Here is a 20,462-nt window from a genome sequence, read left to right on the forward strand (position 1 = left end):
CCCGGATAAAGCTGCCGGTGCCCGCAGAGCCGCTAACCTCGTACACCTGCCGGAGGAACGATCGCGATCGCCATCGCTGCACCGCAGAGCCGCCACCCCGAGCCCAGCGCCGGCACCGCAGACACCGCCGGTACCCGCAGGGCCGCCCATCGCGGAGACCCCGCGGCGCGGCACCGCGCGGCTCCGCCCAGCAGTGCCGGGGAGGGGGCCGCGGGTCTCGCACACGAGGGCTGCGGCTCCGGACCACTCGGGCTGCCGGCCGCCTACCAACTGCAGACGGGTGTTTTCCCGGCCGTACCCCCGGCAGCCCGGCGTTACAAACGCTCCGCTCGCGCTCGGCACCATCGCACCAGGGACGCGGCAGATAACCACGAGCCCCACGCGGGCGCTCCCCTCCCGCAACGCCTCTCCCGAGGACGGCCTCCCCCTACCCCCACGAAGCCGGCACGGGGCTTGAGGCGGCCCCGCAGACTCACCCGCCCGATCCGAGCCGCCGCCGCCCGCATCTGTCCGTGCCGCACGGAGGTACCGAGGTGAGGCGCCGTAGCGCCGCCCACCCCGCGCAGGGCGGCCCCGCTCCGCTCCGCGGCAACAGTTGGCGGCGCGCGCCCCGCCCCGCGGTTGCTAAGCGACGCGGGGGGTCCGGCGTCACCGCGCGGCACCGGGCTGCCGTGACGTCACAGCGCGGGGGCTGCGCCGTTCTCGCCTTTTTTCACTCTTTTTTTTTTCCTTTTCTATTTTTTTTTTTTTTTCCCCCCGCGGTTGACTTTTCCCGTGACGAATCGTTCTCGAATTTGTTCCCCAGCGCCCCGTCGCAAGGAGCTGGAGCTGAAACGTGCAGACGCGAGGCTGATTAATAATGAAGATAATGGCATCGCCGGGATGCACGGACCGAAACCCACGTCTCAATTATCTCGTGAGAACCGGCATCTGCAGTCACAGCTCGGGGCCTCCCGCCCCGCTCTCTGTGCCGGTATTTTGCACAGACCCTTTTGCACATCACACTTGCTCTGATCTTCACCTCGACTCCTCTCATCTGACTTTAGAGTGCTTCCCTTGAAGCAAACGCAACGAGAGCGGTGTGAATTACTGCGGCGTTGTGATGAATCACATCTACTAATGCAGCACCGACCAAAAACAAGCCCTCATTAGGCCGATTGCTGCAGGAATGCACAGTCCCTGTCCCAGAGATCTCGGTCAGAACAGGCGAAGACTCCGAGAAAGAGAAGAGTTGACAGTGCAGCAGGAATGCTGTCCTGTGGGCAGCCTGTTCCCACGGTGTGTGGGGAAGTCAGCAGGGGTAAGGCAGTTGGGACACAGAGGAGAAGCAGCTGGGTGCAGGGTGCAGGCTACAGGCAGAGCTCCCTGCCCTCCCCCTGCTGCACACCTGGCACGATGAGGTCGGTGCACAGCTCCAGCAGCACGGATCGATGCTGCGCACACAGCAGGCTCAGCTCCAGCCCTGCTCCCGCTCCCAAAAACAAAGCCCCAAGTGCCTGCAGAGTCTTGCTCCAGCAAGTCAGGAAGCAGCTCTTTAGGCTGTACGCTGTGGGTCAGACCACGGGGGGCTGCTCTCCCTGTGATCCCCATTAACATTAATAAGAGCAGAGTTCTTGCTGGTGTGCTGCCGTCCCGGCTGCAGATCAAACAGCGCGGGTCGTGCCGAGGGCTCACAGCAGCAGGGAGAGCACTGGAGGCAGGACAGGGCTGGCTGAGGGCCCATTAGCGTCAATTCCTTGGGCCTGTAACAAAGTTGGACATAACTACTGCATGCAATTATAGTATAAGGATGTTTCGGGGGGTATTCCATCCGTCTCTCTAGAGACGAGCTGCTTGCAACCTGTTTGCCATCAGTAGGCTGCACTGTGGATGCCTAATGAGGCTGTGCTTGGAGACGTTCTGGTTCTCTGCAAAAGCCTGTGGATAAGAAGTCAAGAGGAGGCCAGATAGCAGAGCTGCAGAGGTAACCCCTCCAAAATGGGGATTGTTGCTGTCTGTATCGTTAGGCTGTTCAGATCAAGCTCTGAAGGTGCCTCATAACAGCAGCTGTTAATCCACATTAAAGCACCTTTGTCAAAAGCATTACAAAATATGCCAGGCACACAATCTGTTCTATTCAGGTTTTGTTAAAAGGCCCAGCAATAAAAAATGAAATAAAACAACAAGCTATAAGATTGAGCTTAAGGGAAAAAATGTACTCTGTGCTTTAGAAATGGGCCAGAAGTGTGCAGAATGAAGGCATGGATTTGTGCACCTCATTCAGAAGACAGAGAGGAAAGTGTGAGCAGGACACAATTACCTCTGAGCTAAAACCAGGTGGAGCCAAGCAGCTCCACGTTGCACCAAAAAAGTGTAAACACCCTTAGACAGCTGTCTCTAAAGTGGGAAAATAACTGCTCCTCTGAGGCTGGAGTGACTGTAGGTTTATTGGCTGTTTCAGCCAAGCAAACTGGCCGAGCCCTGGCACATGGAGGGCAGTGGGTTCAGACACCCCCGGGACGTGGTGCTCTGCTGGGCTCTGCTCCTCACGGTCTGTGCAACACAGGCTGCTAGACAAGTGCACAGCTTTCAGAAGTTTCAGCTCTAAGCATGTCTTAGTGACATATTTTTAAGTTTTTGGCCCCTACTCTGCGTAATATAACCAATAAGAGAAAAGAATCAGCTGGCCAGGACAAGAATAATTCATGCTTGCCAGTGGCTATCATGCCTTACAAGGCACACGGCTAACAGCAAGGCTGCAGAACAGAGCAACCTAAAGCCATGCAACACCTGTACTGAGCTCATGAGTGCAACTGTCCTTCAGTGCTATTGCTGTTTGCATTAATGCATCCCTTTAATCACACAACCACATGCTGTTTCCCACTGGTCTGGATTCATTCAGGACACAGGCTGGATGGCGTTCAATTTATCTGCAACTATTCAATATCTGCTTTAGTCTCCTTGATCAAAGTGTAGCTTCATGCCTTATTTACGGCTACTACTAACAGCCTGCTCTGCAGACAGAACTCTTTATTTCCCCCCAAGCTCTTTCTGTGGTGTTCATCACTCTGACATCTGAGTGCTTTGCAAAGATTAATTCATCTTCATAAAGCCTCTTCAAAATGAGAGAAGATGCTATTCCCATTTTGCAGATGAGGAGCTGCTGCATAGACAGATTGAGGTCAAACATATCCACTCATGATCGGTTCTAATATGAAATGTCTCAGATCTAATCTTTTTAAGATATCTTCAAATATAACACCAAAACCTCCTGCTTGTATGTTAAACTGGATTTGTGGCTGACTTCTTGTGAAGCCTGGCAGTACGAGGATGGGAGATGAGTGGGAGCTCTACATGCTGGCCACCAGAAAGAAGGACAAAAGCTTTCTGAACGTCACTCCCAGAAACACTGGAAGCCAGTGCAGACAACCCATGTGAATATAGAAGACTTTATGAGCCTTCAGGAAAGTAGCAAAACGTTTCAAGTAAAACTGTACACACAGGGATTTTTCTCTGCAGTTTGTAACACAGGACTCAACTCGAGAGCACAGCTTAAGGTAAGAGAATTGCAGGTTCTCTCATTTCTTGGGGTCTGGCCAAGCATGGACAAATACGGAAAGCTTTGTAGTGCAGGAGACCACCCTGGGAAGTGAGGCTTTTGTTTTATTAGTGCCTTAAAAGCATCTGCGGATCAAATGTGCCACTATCACTTTACACCATGAAAATACTGCCCAGGGGACTCTCAAGACTCATCTTTACAAACGCTGATACCTCTTTGTCAGTTTTAATAAAAGGCAGCTACAAAAACAAAGTGGGCCATGTGGTCTCAATGAAGCGAAGACTGTGGCAATCAATAACAGAAACAATCTGCACTTACTTGCTGGGAGAATTTGCTTTTAGCAGCAACATCTATAAAACAAGACATCATTCAAGACCTCCCTTGATTCTTCTTGGGACAATGAGCCCACTGTGCCCAGAGCACATCTGTGCTTATGGACATTTTCAAATCCAGGACAGTGTTTAGACTGATAACATGACCATGCAATGTATGAGATGTGAATTGCTCCATTTCCTATTACTTCGCCCTTCTGTGAGCTGTGGCACTCACTGCAGCCCTTGTCTTTCCGTTCTTGCTACATTCCCAGCTCTTTGCTTCACCAAATGAGGAACCAGATGTTTTTAGTTCCTTCTGTCTGAGAAGTACAGCAACATTTGGAAGCAGAGGAGCTGGCTTGTCAGGATAAGTGTGCTTCAATAATTAATAATAAAACCTCCAAGTTATGGCTGCTGCAAACCTGTATATGTCTGCTTCATAGAATCATAGAACTGCTCAGGTTGGAAAAGACCTTCCAGATCATCAAGTCCAACCACAACCTAACAACACTACCCAACTCTAACAACCCTCTGCTAAATCATGCCCTTAGTTTTAGTATCTTGGTTCATAGGGTAAGTCAGGAATGGCCTCAGCCACACTATCCAGAAACAGAACTGTCATTCTCTGATAAGGCTAAAAAATAGCAACCACCAGCATAATAACAAGCGGATGGAAAAAAATTTGCTTTCTCCATGTAATGCCTACTAAGCATTTCAGAGGCTCGGTTGGATATTATGTACACAAGTCCAATCTCAGTAAGAACATACAGATTTTAATTTGAAAGTCACACATGGACAGTCTTATCAGCTGAAACATGAATTGTATTCCAAGCTGAATGACTCAATACAGACATCAAAACAATCCAATTTCCAGCCTGGGCACATCGCTCTATCTCTGCGATTTGTGTTCCCATTCACCCCTGTTGGCATTCATATTGATATCCAGCAAGGTACCGACTCTCCTCAGCTCTGCTCTGTAGCAGGAACAGACAAGAAGCCAATTTTCTGCAGCACCAGAGGGTGACAACTCAATATTTTCCACTGCATTTCATTCTGGTGAATTTTCATCTCGTAGTAAGATGAGATGTAGTAAGATGACGATCCCACAGTTTCCCTAAGAGATGGAGCTTACAGCCACTGCCGTCTTGTTTTTTGTTTGGTTGTTTTCTCCTCAACTCACAGAGGCACTGTAAGGAGAGGAGCAGTAGCAAGAAGGAAAGAAAACAAGATTTTTGCTGTGGTGAAAGTAGTGCTTTCAAACACAAAAACACACAAACCTTCTGTGCCAAACCTTGCAACTAGAGCAGTGTCCTCTTCCTCTGTGCCATGCTTGCTCAGCCACCAGACCTCAGACCCCATTCTCACTACTTTATTCCAAAATAAACCAAGGCCTTGCCCAGAGCCGAGGCTCCCTGAGAGCACAGCACAGTACTGTGACATGGAGCAGCAGGGAACCAGGAGCTAAGTCACTACAGGTCAGTGATCACTGAGAGAGCGAGCAGCAAGGGAGTTTATTTGGAAACCCAGTATCTCAGAACACTTAGTTTTCCTTACTCCTCCAGCTGCTTTGCCTTACCAGACAGACACACCAGTACAGTGTTACTGTTCCACCAAGATTTGGAAGCTAAAGCCTCCTGAATGTATTGCCCAGGTGAATGGGACTAGTGGGACTTGCTCCCCGGGTATTTCCACAGCACAGGTACATAAGAACGGTCAGAAAACCCCTGTCTGGATACCACATTAGGCTGCTCCACAAGTGCTGTGGGAAAAAGGCCATTTAATACCGAGACAAGAAAGCAACCCAGGTTGTCCTTGTACAGGGATTCTGTGCTCTGCCCTTTGCTTGGGCTCAGCCAACTAGAGCCACAGCCTCACTCGGGACACAAAGATCCCAGACCACAAGACATAAAAACATTTCTGTGCACTGATTGCCTCCTCACAATAACCTCATTATCACAGCTGTCAGTCACTGGGACAAGCCAGCCACTAGCATGGGAACTACTGATAAGAGGTGCTCGCCCTCGAATGCTTCTGCTGCCTGCAACAAGGCAGGTCCTGGCAGCGCTACACTGTGCTCTGCCTTCTCCAGCACACGGATGGGGCACAGAGAGCTTCCCTCAGCCTGGTGTCCAAACTGCCACTTGCACGGTGCTGAGGACGTTCACGCCATCATTTAGATCTGTGCCCCACGACTGTGGTATCTTGTGATCAGACTGAAAAACCTAAAGGCTGTTTTCCTTACAGATCTTCCAGTGCTTAATTCTTGTATCTGCTCGCTAGCCCCCTGCAAAAGCAGCGATCCAGGAGCTGTGAGTTACCAATCACTCACTGCGTATGCGACCTCTACTTCATGCCCCCACTTCAGATAATGGGGGGCTGTACCCCTAACATGGTGATGTACAGCCTGATTTATTGCTAATATTTGTTGCTCAGACAGTGCTGTAGCAAAGAGAATTTGGTCCCGAGTTACTGACCTGGACTGTGAAGTGATTTTAAGAAAATCCAAAGAAACTCTGTCACCATTTTAAATCAGCTGGCACACCTCTTCCAAGGCAGAGGTGTTTAAATCTTACAGAGTACACTGAACATCCAGTGCCTGAATCAGAAACTGTAACAGATGGACTCAGAGGGTTTTTTTTAATTACGGCTATTAATAAGTGCAAATGCTCACAATGACAAATGCAATTTATTTTTAGTCTCTGCTGGGATATTAGCCTGGGCTTCTCCAGCCCTTTTAGTCAGACTGCCTGCTTTGGCACAGAAGCACATGCCCTGTCTGACCACCTGCACGGTGTCTGTCCTCCTGCCTTGCTTCACTCCTCTCCCAGCACACTGGAATATTCTTCTAACTGGAACAGTTTAAAGATGGCAGTTTAGTTAATCTGGAATTAGTCACAGTGTAATTCAACTCTGAATTGGATAGATGAACCCAAGAGTTGGTGAGATAGGGAAGACTGGCTCCACAGCCACAAACACATTACAAATGGAGATGTCTTCACTAAAATCATTTCTTCTGCAGTTATTTTGCAAAGTCAAAGTGGGCAGCAGCAAGGAGGGAAGATGTGGCTACATGAATCCATCTACACCTCAAAGGGACCTGGCTGTGAATCCTGGCAGCAAGAAACACGAGGATTTTGAATCTGATTCTCATGGCCATTTCACTAGGTTACAAATGCAGTCTTAAACATTCCCAAAAGAACACTGTGGTAAATATAAACTGTGATAACAACTGATGTAAAATGGGGCTATTGTTGTACTTAACTGGAAGCAGTCAGGATTTCATCCTGCAGTTTGTGGTTTCTTCTGGGATCTTTGCAGTAGTTTTTGCATATATTACAAGTTTATTCCAATAAAGGCTCTTTTTTTTGAGACTGAGAGCACCAGAAGGGATGTGGGAGACCTGGGTTATTGCACTTGCATGTCACAAGGAACATAAACCAGGCTTCATTACTATTCATAGGACAATTTGCTTTGCTAATACATTGACACGGGATTCTCTCCAAGAAACGGGTCTCAGCCAGAGAAACAACTAATTCTGTTACAGAGTGGATGGTGCATTTTGCTTGTTAAGGTTTTCTGGAGAGGTTTCGTTGGGTTTTCTTTGTTTTCAGATAGGGCAGTATGATTTACCAAGTCAGCCACCCTTGGGGCTGTGCCGAAGCACCTCGCTAGGATGGATGCTGCACAGCATTAGAATTGTTTGCAACCAGGAAATATTGCCGTTGTGTGTTTGGTTTTGCTCCTTTCATTTTCCCCGGGCAATGGGCGCTATGAGGAGAGAGCATTTCACATGATTAATTTCCTGCTGTGGCAGAGAGGATGTGCTCCGTTCTTCAACTGTGTTTTTGCTCAGTGGTGCTCAGACAAATGACTGAGCTGTGGGCAGTGATCTGCAGCAGTGCAGCACTGCTCTGAGCAGAGTGCAACAGCTCTGCCAGGACCGGCTGTCTTTCCCTCCTGAGCAATAGCAGCATTTTATCATTAAATCATAAGGTACATCACAGAACTCCTCAGCTGAAACTTATTTTTTATCTGCTCCTTCTAGGAAAAGCAACGATCCTTTGATATCCAAATGTGCTTCAGCAGATACAGGCAGCACCCTGCAATGAATCAGAGAGCGCTTCTGCCAAAGCTCAGGCTCAAACCTACTGACATCAATAACAGACCTTCCTTTGACTTAGGAGACATTTTGTGTCAGTCTTTCTGTTGTCTTTCATACAATCATAGAATGGCCTTGAGTTCCAGTGCCTGCCATGGGCCGGGATTCTGCCACAAACACCCATGCAAAGTGTCCCCCCAGAGCCAGCCCACCTCGCCTGCCGGCCAGCCCTGCCTTCTGCCTGCAGATGGAACTGGGACATCTGGCATTTCCCACTTCTTGGTTACAGATATGAGAAACCCAGTTCTTGCTTACAGTGACCAGCACCTCTTATGGAATTACTCCTGAGGGTCTAACTGAACTTGTTTGTAGGGAAAAATAACACCTTACGGCAACTCAATGAGATCCGCCAGCCTAGCAACAGCAAAATCTGGGACAACCAGGCCTCAGATTAGGCTTGTTTCATGCAACCTGCAGTATTCTGAGGTGTCAGCACACTGCTGGCCTCTCTTGGCTGGGCTCACAGAAGGTGGGCACCGTGCCCCAGCCGTGGCTCCCACTGCCTGCTGGCAGCAGGACACCCAGCTCAGAGCTGCAGCGCTGCCAGGGGAGCAGCCCAAGTGCTGAAGGCTGCACGTGAGAGATGTCCTTTCTTGAAAATATCTCTATTAATAAAACATTAGGGAATGTAGAAATGCAGTTATCTCAGAGTAAAAGGTTTCTTTTGGAGCTCCCTGAGGAGGCAGAAGCAGCTTGTTACGGAGCTAACACGTCTTTTACGGCCGCAGCCACATGAATAAGAAATATTTCAGTGTGAGGAGCAGTTAAGAGAGGCAAAAAAACAAAAAAAAGACAAAGCAAGAAAGCCAGGCAAGCAGAACAAGTGGCTTTGAGTAACAAAACCCGCAGCCATTGGAAAACCTCCTGAATGGTTTTGAGTCTGAAACAATCCATGACCTAATTAGGTGGCACTGTTACTGGAGAATACAGGAAGGAACAGAAAAGAAGGATGAGGAGATAAAGGGGAGGAGACAAATAGAGGCCCAAACACACAGCCAGCAGCCCAGGCAAGAGCTGCCCAAGGTGATGCTCAGTGGATGAACACAAGTGCACTCAGCAGGGCACAGACAAGGAGAGTCTTGCCCCATTGCCTTGTGCTTGTGCACAGCCTCCTCCATTACTAAAATATAACATTTTTCTCTAAGTGGGAAAAGTGGGTTAGGAAACCTAACCAGCCTTTGAGGAACAAGTATGGCAGCAAACTAGGGCAAAATACTGTAAGGATGTCATCTGCATCTTACAGCTGGGAGAATGGCCAGCCCAACCCTCTGCTGTGCCTGCAAGCCCCGCAGTGAGCACATACTCCTGTAAGCATGCTTCTATCGAAGATGTGCTGCAGTCTGTGCACGTCTCTGCCAAGAAATGTTTCAGCCAGGAGTGTGTGCATACCTGCAGTGAGAGCTGCCTGAGCCAACGGCACGCAGAAAGGCCCATGCTCCAATCACAAGCACAGCATGGCACTACTGAAGGCTGGGCACTCTCTTTGAAAGTGGCAGCTACGGTGCACAGAAAAACCAGCTTTTTCCCTGATATCATACAAATGCAGGTGACTCAATCAACAGTACAACCACAAAAGTCATCTTTCTTCTGGGTTGAGGTAACCTCTGCAGGGCTGGTGTTTCTGCAGTCACTTTACCCCCGTTAAAAGCAAGCACGAATGCTTCAGAAAACAGAAAACTCGGGGGAACAGAGTGCACTGCTCGTTTGAGTTGTGCATAAGAAATTAGGAAGTACAGCGTAGCCCAGCTGGGATCTCATGTTTGAAACAACACCACTGTAGTACGATTTCTGTCCTGGGTGCAAAAGGGGCTCAGTGCCCACCGCAGTGCCAGGCTGCCCTGTTGCACCAGCAGTGCAGGGAGGGATGTGCAGAGCCCACCAAAGGCAGGGATGGCTCTGGGAGGCTGCCCCAGCCCTTTCCTGCAGGCAGCTCTGCTGTAGGCAGCACACACACATACACACACAATGAAAAGAAAAAGCTGACAAAGGGAGAAGGGTTGGGCTCAGCTTTCCCACTCTGCAAGATTTGCTAAGACTCATCTCCTTCAATCTCCCCCCATTCCATTAATGGCTGGTTGGAGCAGTTTCACGCTGACTGAAAGCAGAATTCTGTGTATTTTAGCTTTGGCTTTTAGCATGATTTACTGCCCTGATCTACAACTTCCTTAACAAAAAACAACCTCTGGGGAAGACAATTAATCATTTCTTAAAGTTATACTTACTGAGAAGGGCTGTGGAAATCTCCGTAGGATACTGCAGGGTGTCCAGTCTGTGAGCAGCAGCCACGTTTCTCCCCTGCCTTAGCTCAGAGGGACGTGAAGCCGGAGCTGGAACTGCACTGTGCGGTGCCGATGAGGCTCTCACAGTGCATCGTTGCCAAGAAACCCGGGGCAGACTGCAAAGCCTCTGCTCCCGTCGGGCTCAGGCATTCCTCCTGGAGCTTTCAGCCAGAGCAGGCAGCGCGGCGGGCACAGCAGGGCTGGGAACAGCACTGCTCCCCTTGGTGCAGGTACAGCTCAGCTTCCACGCAGTGCTTCCAATTTGAAATACTGCTTGTGTAGCAAATCATTTTCTATCTGGAACTAGACTAGCTACTTTAGTCTTACTTTTGAAACAAAACAAATGCGGTTCCTCCCACCCTGCTCTTAGCCAGACAGAACAGACCGCAGAAGCGATGGCAGGACTGAAGTGTGCCTTCAGCTTTGCTGCCCAAGTCTGCAGTAGAATCAGTTATTTCTGAACAACTCAAAGAATCTGCCATGCCAAAATTTCATGACCTGCAGTTGCACAATTCCTGCCATCTGGAAACAAAGAGAATTCATACAACCTGCTGCTGCATGCGATGCAGCAATGCATGTGAATTGTCTTTTGCGTTATGGGAACAGATCCTGGACAGTCAGGTCGTGCAGTGCCAGGTGCCACACAAGTCCCCAGGCCCTATCCCAAAGATCTCACAGTCCAAACCCTCTCTGTGGAGAGCAAGAAATAACTGGAAGAAAGGAAGTCACAAGCCTAAAGCACAGCCAAACCCAAACCTCCACTCTGAAAACATAATATCTTTCTGCACATCTCAAACCAGTCACACAGGTGACATCTCAGGGTCCTACTCATTTGAATTTATTGTTTCCTTCAGAAAGCTTTTACTGTGGCAATGGTTATTCCATATCTTAGTGGTGTAACACACAGCTCATGGCATCCTGCACCAAACCAGAAGAAATGGGATGGCATCTAAGGATCCCCTTTTCCATTGCTCATATGTTACAGCTGATGCTGAATACACTCTAGCTTTCTCACTCAACGCTAATCTTAGTCTCTACAGGTAAATTGATAAGAATAAAAATGATTACATTCTGGAATTCAGACTGATTTAATAAATGTTATATATGTATATAAAATACACATTTTTTTTTCCCCTGTGAATCACAAACACTTTGGTAATGACTTCTCATCTCAAGTTAGGGTAGACAGTGTTTTTCAGTATCTTTTGATTTAAAAACATTCCCTGCCCTTTTCTCTTAATTAATCATAAACCAGCTGAAGTTTATCTTCAGACTGAAACAACATGAGTTCCCATCACAGAGTGTATCCCTTAAGATGCCTACCTTTGGGCATCCTCATTCATGATAGAGGTGTACCATCAGACTGCCTCAGCACGGTCACTCCTGCAACAGCTTTATCTAGAGCTGCTGCAAATGACATGACATGAAGAATAACTGAACCCTGATTAACTCTGGAACTTCTAACATTCAGATCTGTGCACCAGGGGAAATGCACAGACCCTTAATTTTGTTGATGAGTGCTTCTCAAAGTGGGAGAAGTCGAACAGTTCAAAGATTTGTGTTTTCAGCAGGGATATACTTTAATCTTCTTTCCTCCCAGAGTTACCATTCTGTGCCTGTAAGTAATTTAAAATGAACTCCTCATACAAATCCATGTGTGCATGATGTGTAATGTGGCTATAGTAAGCCAGTTAAATGCACTTTCCCAGCAGGGCTTCTGTTCCTGATTTCAAACAGCAGTGTTGTAAAGGAAGGTGGCAAGCAGAAGGAGGCAATCCTGGCTTCCCTCTTGCAGGGTTTTCTTGCAGGAACTTTTTGCAAGTTATTCTCCAGATGATTTGCATTTACCCTTACAGACTATTTTTAGCTGCTTTTCTTCCAGCACATATTCTTGGAGAGCCTCTGCTATTTATGTGGTCTCTGCTTCCCTGCAGAGCAGCTCCATGCAGCTGGGTGCTGAGGGCTTGCATGCCTTTCCTGCTGTGCACAGTGCACAAGGAAGCCCATCTCAGCCCCCTGAGGTCACAAGCAGCAGCCTTTGTCACCATGAAGATAGGCAGTGGAAAGAAAACAAGACAAGGGAAAGCAAACATACTCCAGGTCCTCAGAGTGTTTGCGGGGCCATTTGGGATGGGCAAAGGTCTGATGGTCTGGACACATCTCAATAGATAACGTGAAGCTGACGGTGCAGACAGGCTGTGAATACATACAAGGCAGCTGGGTGCAGCTGAGCGCTGAAAAGCACGAGAAAATCACTGCAATTCTGGGTAAATCTGACCCCAAGTTGTGAAGCTGGGGTCACACAGTTTTCCCAGCTTTAAAAAATGGGAGGAATTAACTTGACATTGTGTCCACGGGCAGCATCAAGGTAGGTGTATGTACCCTGGCACTGAGGATTAGTTTTACAGCTTTGACACAGATCCTGTGGGACATGGTTAACAACAGCCCCAAACACCCACATAACATTACCAGTCCCACGAGCAGCAAAGTGCTTTGTGTCAGGCTACACTGCTTTCTTTCACATATGGGAATAGTGTCACTATAAATATAAATAATAAAGCCACAGAAATTAGGGCCTGTTTTGCTTTAACTATACCCACAGAAAAGCCTATTGTTATGAACCATAAGAGTTTAGTAGTGTTGAGGTTCCTGCCTCCCTTCCAAACTTTTCTAACAAGTCTAAATTTGTAGACTGGGACTCATACACACATACAGTGCATGCATACAGCACAGACATTGGGATACCTAACTAAAACAGAAGCAAATTAGCTGGCAAAAGAGGTGAAAGCACACTTAAGGTACAAATAATAAGTAAGCTTTGAAAAAAAAATTGCAGTTTTTATCTGTGCAGTCTTCCCTGGCCTTACCAAGGAGAGATTCAGCACGCTCCAGTATGTAACATTGCCTTTTAAGATTCCACAAGTATGGCCCAAGCTCGTTGGCTCCTTATGTGCTACGTTAGTAAGAGCTCCTAGGGAGCCAACATATGGGTGTACTTAGGAACACATTAACAGCTCTAGTAGAGCAACTAAGTCCATTACACTGAGCAGTGGAGCTGTACTCTTTTCCTGTTGCCAATCCTGCAATAATTAGGGCTGTGGTGTGGTTCAGCAGCCTAAAAGAACTGGCAGACCAAATTAATCCCACGAGTAATTCAAGGAAGACAGAGGAGTTACACCAAGAGTCATGGCCCACCGTGTTTCTCTCCTTGAAGCTCTCCTTTGGAAATATTAGCTACTTGGAGGCTGAATTCTGGGCTACTGAATGGCAATTAGACAGCTACATGGGAAATAATTACCTGATTACAAGATGATTCATTAGTATTCTGTCAAGATACGATTATCCTGGCATCTAGGGAATACACCGCATTTCTTCTTTGCTCCTTACAAGATGATGACAGCAGCATAAAGCACTTCTGCCCCAAATCCCCACAGAAAGGAATAGCAAAAGAGCACAGACAGCAGTGCTCAGTACCCAGGGACCTAATGAAGGCAGAAAAATGCAGGACAGACTGACACAGCCCAGTCCTGTGGTGCCAGGTCAAAACCAGACAAGGAAACAGCTTCACAAACAGCAAGTACCAAGTGAGATCCTACCCACACTATCCTCAAATACACCAAATGAGCCACTCAACCACGAACTCACAGCTTAGAGGGGGAGAGAAACAGTTTCTGGCAGCCCATGCATTGCAGCATAAGCTCACTTTGTGAGCATCAGCTGCACATCAAGCATTGCAATAAGGGATAGAAGCCTGACTAGAGGATAACAGCACGTGTACCTCTGGCTCCTTAGACACCAGCAAAAAACAGGAAGGTTGATACAGAGGGGAGAGGCAAGACGTACAGTACTAGCTCCTAACAGCATACAGCCTGACCTTATTAGTTGAACAGAACGGTTTGTACAAAGGTGTAGCAAATCTGTAATGGCTCTCTTGACTGCTTTTATAAAGAGAGGCAGATTTGAGACCTAAAATCTTTCTAGGCTTCACAAACAAGTGTAGGTGAGCATGAAAGGAATCAGCCTTCAGCAGCATCAGAACTCTGCTCTTCTCCTTGGTCGAGGCACAGCGTCCTGCTTTGCACTTTGCCTTTCGTTCAGGCAGGCTCTGCAGAGCTGGGGAACAAGAAAAAGCATTCTAGAAAGTTATCAGCCCATGAAATTTAGTATTCAGCTCCACCTACGTGCATAAGTGCACTGCTGAATTTTACATGCGCTCAGATACAAAAGCTGGGCCAGCAGACAAGGCACCAGCTGAGACAAAGATACAGGTCCCCGCGTGGTGACCGGTGTCTCCCATGACCTCAGTGGCATACAGTCACCTGGCTCCTCTGCAAAGCAGCCTGGCTCTCCCACCTCTGACCTGGGTGTTAGCACTGCATAGCTGAATTCATGTTCTGCAAACTTGGGATGAATAACAATTTTCCAGCTCCCAGAGATGCCATCAGTTGAATTCATTAGAGCCCATGAAGTGCTTTGATAGCATAATAATAGAATAGGTATTGTAGATAGCTTCTATGCTAATTCCTTCATCTACGTGTCTGCGGCTGCCTCCTCCAGGAATTTAATAGATGTACGGCATGCAGAATAAACACCTCAGAAGTAACAAGCTTCTGCATAAAGTTTGCAGATCACCTGCACATCTTGCCACTGGTGTATGGTCACCCTACAGCTGTCCCTCTGGGACTACTGAGAGCAGCCTCCATGAGATGATGGAAAATCAGTGCACAGAGCCCACGAATTCCAGTGCTTTGCACATGTTTTGCCCTTTTAGAAATCATCCAGTGACAAAGACCATGCTGACCACATCTTCGGGATGGAATTGCGTGGGCCTCTTGGCTCTTTCCCTCCTTCTGCATGGAGGAGTCATTAGGGCTTTCTACTGGGCCACGTCCTGTCAAATCCTTAATTCCAGATGAAGCAAAGCGCTCAGCTGCCCAACACCTTTGGAAGAAGCAGGAACTGACCCCTGTGCATGTTGGTACACAGAGCCTCCAGCTGTCACCTCTCTGGGAACACAGCCTTGCAGCTCTGATGCTGAGCACCCCGCAATGAACTTTGCCTCTGTGCTACCCCTCTGCCAGACAGCTCCTGGTTAATGAGTCTGTGGAGCCCAACTGGCTCTAGACAGTATTTTCAAATGTGACACTGCGAAAGGAAAAAAAAGAAATAGGTCGAGGTGATTATGCAGAGTGACTAATGATTGCTGCATGCTAAGCTGATATGTGATGTCTGCCTATGTTTTCAAAGGTGCATAATAATATGTCCTTGTCTGACCTGTGGTTTTGCCGACACTTTTCCTGAATTAATGTCGTCTCAAAAATGCCCATTAGGCTGGAAACTTGAACACCCACAGTGAACAGTGCCAGCAGAGCGGAAGGGCTAGCAAACTTCACAGAACTCCCATGCTGAGGACATATCTGTGGCTCTCAGACATAAGGTGTTAATGCAGGCTGATCCTGGAGCTGGGTAGGAAGGAAGAGAAGAGAGTGCTGTTCTGCTTGGCATTCCTAGGCATGAGAGCACTGCCAGCCTGCCTGCCATCCAAACAGCCAGAACAGGTATAATTGGGCTAAACCTGGACCTCCCAGGCCAAAAACAATGCAGCATGCTGAGTTGCAAAAAACAGCCTTTCATTTATCTCACAGCTCTTTCACGGACAAGAGTGTAAATACAACCCTTGAGAAATCTCCTTGACAGGTGCAGACGTACCAGGAAAAGCATAACCTCTGGTTCAGCCTATCTGTGAGGAGGATCTGAACCACATTCTGCCTCAGGTGACAGAGGTAAGCCATCACATATGGACTGCTGGGCCTGATCTGGAGAGAGAATGACGGGGCAGATCTGCTTAGAAGGCAGAACCTCTTCTTCAACGTGCACCAGAAGTGCATTGCCATGGCAGGAGCAGTCTGTGAGTGAGTGACAGGGAGCAGCACGCAGAGGGCCCTGCAGTGATGCTCCAGGCTCCCCGCCTCAGCCCCAAAGTGCTGCTCAGAAGTTAACAGTGATCAATTTTTGCCCCATTGTTAGATCTCTGCAATCATAGGCAGAGAAGAATATTTTTGCACAAGCTCCTTGATTTACATCAACTAAAGTGACAGGAATACTTCTCCCACTTTTTTAAACAATTGCTTTTTTTAAAAAAAGAAAGCTTGCCTGAGCCAACAGCCTGATTGTTCCACACATGCATTTCTCTCCCAAGTGAAAAAATCTCATCTGCTCATCCTCTATCTTTCATCCTAATTAAATAGTAATGTGAAGTAATCAGTGGCATTGTCAGTGGGTCTGGTGCTGCACAGACACTTTTGAATACACAACATTAAAAGGAAACAAGCCAGATTTTCCCCAGCAGCTGCAGCAGGACCAACTGTGTAGGCAGAAACACCCCTGCAACACAGGTGGAGCTGCACTGACCAAGGGAGAACCTCTTGGGCTGCGGGACAGCCCTGATTCAAGTGGCTGCTTGCAAAGTGAAGAGAGGTGGGAGATTTAACATGGCTGGAGGAGCAATGCTGCTCTGCTCAAGGGGAATGTTGTCCTGGTGTTCTTCTGTGGAAGGACTGACACCATGCTGCCATTAAACCTGCCCTAGCCGCCTGAAGGGGCTTGTAAGCATCACACATGCAAAGACAGGAATGAACCCAGACCTTGTCAGTAGGACTGGAGGGAATGGCCTCAAGCTGTGCCAGGGGAGGTTCAGGTCGGAAATTAGGAAACAGTTCTTCAAAAGAGTGGTCAGGTGCTAGAATAGGCTGCCCAGGGAGGTGGCCACTGTACCTGGAGGCATTCAAGAATCGTTCAGACATGGTACTGAGGGACGTGGATCAGTGGGCAGTACTGGTGGTAGGCAGATGGTTGGACTGGATGATCTTGGAAATCATTTCCAACCTTGGTGATTCTATGATTGTAGCGCTGGCAGAAGGCCTGGGCTCTGCACTGATGCAGGTGAGATAGGTCAGGCACGGCCACCTAGCCTCCAACCCCACAACTTCACATTTCTGCACAGATCTGTGACAGATTTCACCCCCACTAAGAGGCCCCTTCCTGTGCTGTATGCAGTGTGGCTTCTTTACTACTTCAGGACAGAGTAAACTACCTCTAGTTACCTTTCAATTTCTATTTCTGTAGTTCAGTCAAATTAAAATACTGAAGAGCTCTTAAACACTGATACCTGCTCTCAGTGCTCAGTTCTCCCTCCTTATTAATTACACTTAATACAGAAGCATTCAGATGCCATCAGAAAAGAGCTCCTGTTAGGCAGAGTTATCAGCAGGGGGGAAGCTCTGGGACCCCACGTCATCTGTGAAGCAGCTACAGATGGCAAATTACCATAGGAAACAGAAATGCCTGTGGGTCCATGTGGTTCTTGTTACCACCGGCTCTTGGGGAAGTGGTGTGAGTGTGAAGGCAGCCCCAGACTGCTGGAGCTGGAGTCAAACCAAACATGAACATTTTGGTCTTGCAAGTATTGATAAGAAGAGTTTCTTCGCTTTCTTATCTTTTCATTCTAAGATGGAGTGGCCCTGTTCTCCTACATGAGAGAGGCAACATCCCATATGAATGGCGCTGTACAAGTGAAATCCAGGAAAATCATCTCTTCCTGTACAGGTTTTTGATCTGAAGAGATTATATGAGTTAGAGGAAATGTGTGCCACACAGCAGCACAGCAAGTAATACCCTTGCTTTAAGTCAGAAATCATCTGAGACTTTTGTTCTTGGGGAAAAAACAATCATTTTTACTAATTGTAAAGAAAGTGACCCAGGACTTTCCCCAGCTCTAGGATTTGTTTCACAAAGCCCAGATCAGTGCTGCCAGCACACACCTCCCTGCTTGACGGGCACATCCTGTGGTACTTGAGTCCAAAGACTTTCCCCTCCAAGTACTACAACACGACATGGGACGTTTCCTGGTAGCAACATTTTGCTTTTGTGCAGTAATCTGAGAAATCTTACTCAGAATTTCTTTACAGGTGAGGAGATTTATCAGACAACAGGTGAGAGCTCTGAATTCACTGCACAACGCTCCCTTTGGTGATGCCTCAGTAATATCTCACTGTTGGCTTTGTGATAAGACAGCCAGAAAGGTTTCATGTGAACTTTCCAAAAACTGCAGAATTACAACACTGCAATTTACTCTTTCACTTACTGACAGCTTCACAGATGAGAAACCTGTGGCAGCTCCCAGAGCCAGATCAAGCCTGCCAGGTGACTCAGAAAGGAACGGCTGTTATCTTCATGCTGGAGAGTTCAGGCATAAACAAATGTTTATGAAAGCCAGCTTTATCTATTAGTCTCACACAATGCCATGCATTACTCATATCAGACCTCACAGACACAGTGAAATCCTGACTTCATTCATTATTTAAGTCTTCCTCCTCCCTTTTCCACAGGATTAAAAGCAACTCACAAATCTTTCTTTGGAAATGTGTCTACAAGTTCATTTTAAAAATACAGGAGCATCAAAGTACCTGACCAACAGTTCTTAATGGTTCCTAAACATGCCCTGGATCCCACCCTTCCCTGGCCTCCTGTGAGCACTCCTTGGGGCACTGCAGCCACGTGGTCCATCTGGAGACAGAAGGCACGTGCCCCAGTTACCCCAACAAATCTTCCTCAATGAGGTTAACCTTCAAGGACGTGGTAATGAAAAACTGATGGGAGCAACAAACTGCAATAAGCCTTTGAACGCGCACGTGCCAGCAAGAAATATGGAACAGTTACTGTTAAAGGAAGCTTCTTGTGGGGGCTAGGCAAAAACACTTGAGGTTCTGTCTCTTGCTCTGCAGCTGGGAGATGATGGTAGCACATTCAGTCTTATCAATTTAAAAGTTCCTCCAGTTTTAAATAAGGTTTTGTATACAGTGTTATGAATGTATTTCTACAACGGGCAAGAAAGTTTACCTAAATATAGCACTATTCTACCAAAATAGCTGGATAAAGCTGTACAATACACAGGTTAGCTGTCCTCTGACAACCAAGAACAAAACAAACTCCTTTGCAAAGACGAACTGCTTGTTATCACAGCCCTATTGACAAAGGCTGGGAAAAGCTCCAAGGAATCAGCCTTTTCAATATACCTTTTTTATAACCTTACTGTATCTATTGATGCATTTCCTTTCCAAACACTTCCCAGCCCTGCTGGTTGGAGAGCAGGCTGCCAGGTTCGTGCTGTCAGCCCCAAACACTCATTATTTGCATCAACCCTGTATCAACTCTGCCATGGCTACATTATTACTCCACTTTAATCTTGCCAGCAGCTTATCGTAACGCCACGTACCGAAACAAGCCTGAGTTCCAGGGCACAACTCACCCAAAGGAGCTGCAGTATCTCACAGCCCGTTCCCCAGCTGACACCACAATCAGTTGGGTAATCACAATATCAGCCCGTACAAAACAGTGAGCCAAACAGCAAAGCTCCCGATTAATAAAGCCTCTCAAGGGTCTGATTAGCCTTCCTTGGATTTCTGTAAACTTAGGAAATGTAATAGTTGAACAACGGGGAAAAAAAAAATTGTCATCTATTTGGCCGAACTCTAGCAGCACACCCAGCTCAGCTCTGCAGCACATGGACAGGCAGTGCCCACGTGCCCTGTGCTCCAAACCTCAGCAGCTCATCTTGGCATGGCACTCCCTGCATTTCTCTGCATCTCTGTTCCAGACACGGCCTCTGTGTCCCTGATTAGAAGAAGGTCAAGTAGCCCGTATCTCTTTTTAATTTTTAATGGCAATTTCATGCTGTTACTTCAGCGGCTGGAGGCAGTGTAGCACAAATCCCTCAGGAGCAGATCGTGGATACTCTCTTGTAGTCTGGCCTACTTTACTTCCCTGTTCAGTTACAAATTGCTTATCACAGCCCAGATGTGTGGCAGTACTGGAAACGCACACCTCCACCCCATCTAATAAATTCCCCACCGTACCATGTAAAAAAAAATATATATTTTGAGCCTCCTCCAATTTCTAAAATTAGAATATAATCAAGATCTAATTTTTAGCTCTGTGAGCCCAGCTGAGTGCTACAGTGCAATTCTAATCAGCTCAGTTCACACCTGAAGCAGACGCTGCCATTTTGGCCCTGGGCAGCACCAGCAGTGGACTTGGAGCTGGGGAGGCCAAAGCCCACAGTTCTGAGGGGGTCTGGGGCTTTTCAAGGGCTGGGTGTGAAATGTGAGGACAAG

The 20,462-nt window shown here is 47.6% G+C and overlaps 1 protein-coding gene and 1 long non-coding RNA gene across 3 annotated transcripts in view; both read right to left on the reverse strand.

The window, feature by feature from the left end:
• Window positions 1–20,462, reverse strand: part of RAB11FIP4 (RAB11 family interacting protein 4) — a 91,724-nt gene that overhangs the window by 27,756 nt on the left and 43,506 nt on the right. The gene's annotated exons all lie outside the window — the stretch shown is intronic.
• On the reverse strand, window positions 4,606–10,637 carry LOC146543090 (uncharacterized). The gene is made up of 2 exons (XR_014887459.1): window positions 10,234–10,637; window positions 4,606–5,039 (listed from the first exon to the last, which is right to left on the reverse strand). It is a non-coding gene; the product is annotated as an uncharacterized LOC146543090 (long non-coding RNA).

Source organism: Meleagris gallopavo, chromosome 20 (assembly GCF_905368555.1).
Source record: "Meleagris gallopavo chromosome 20, MGAL_WU_HG_1.1, whole genome shotgun sequence".
Classification (NCBI taxonomy): domain Eukaryota; kingdom Metazoa; phylum Chordata; class Aves; order Galliformes; family Phasianidae; genus Meleagris; species Meleagris gallopavo.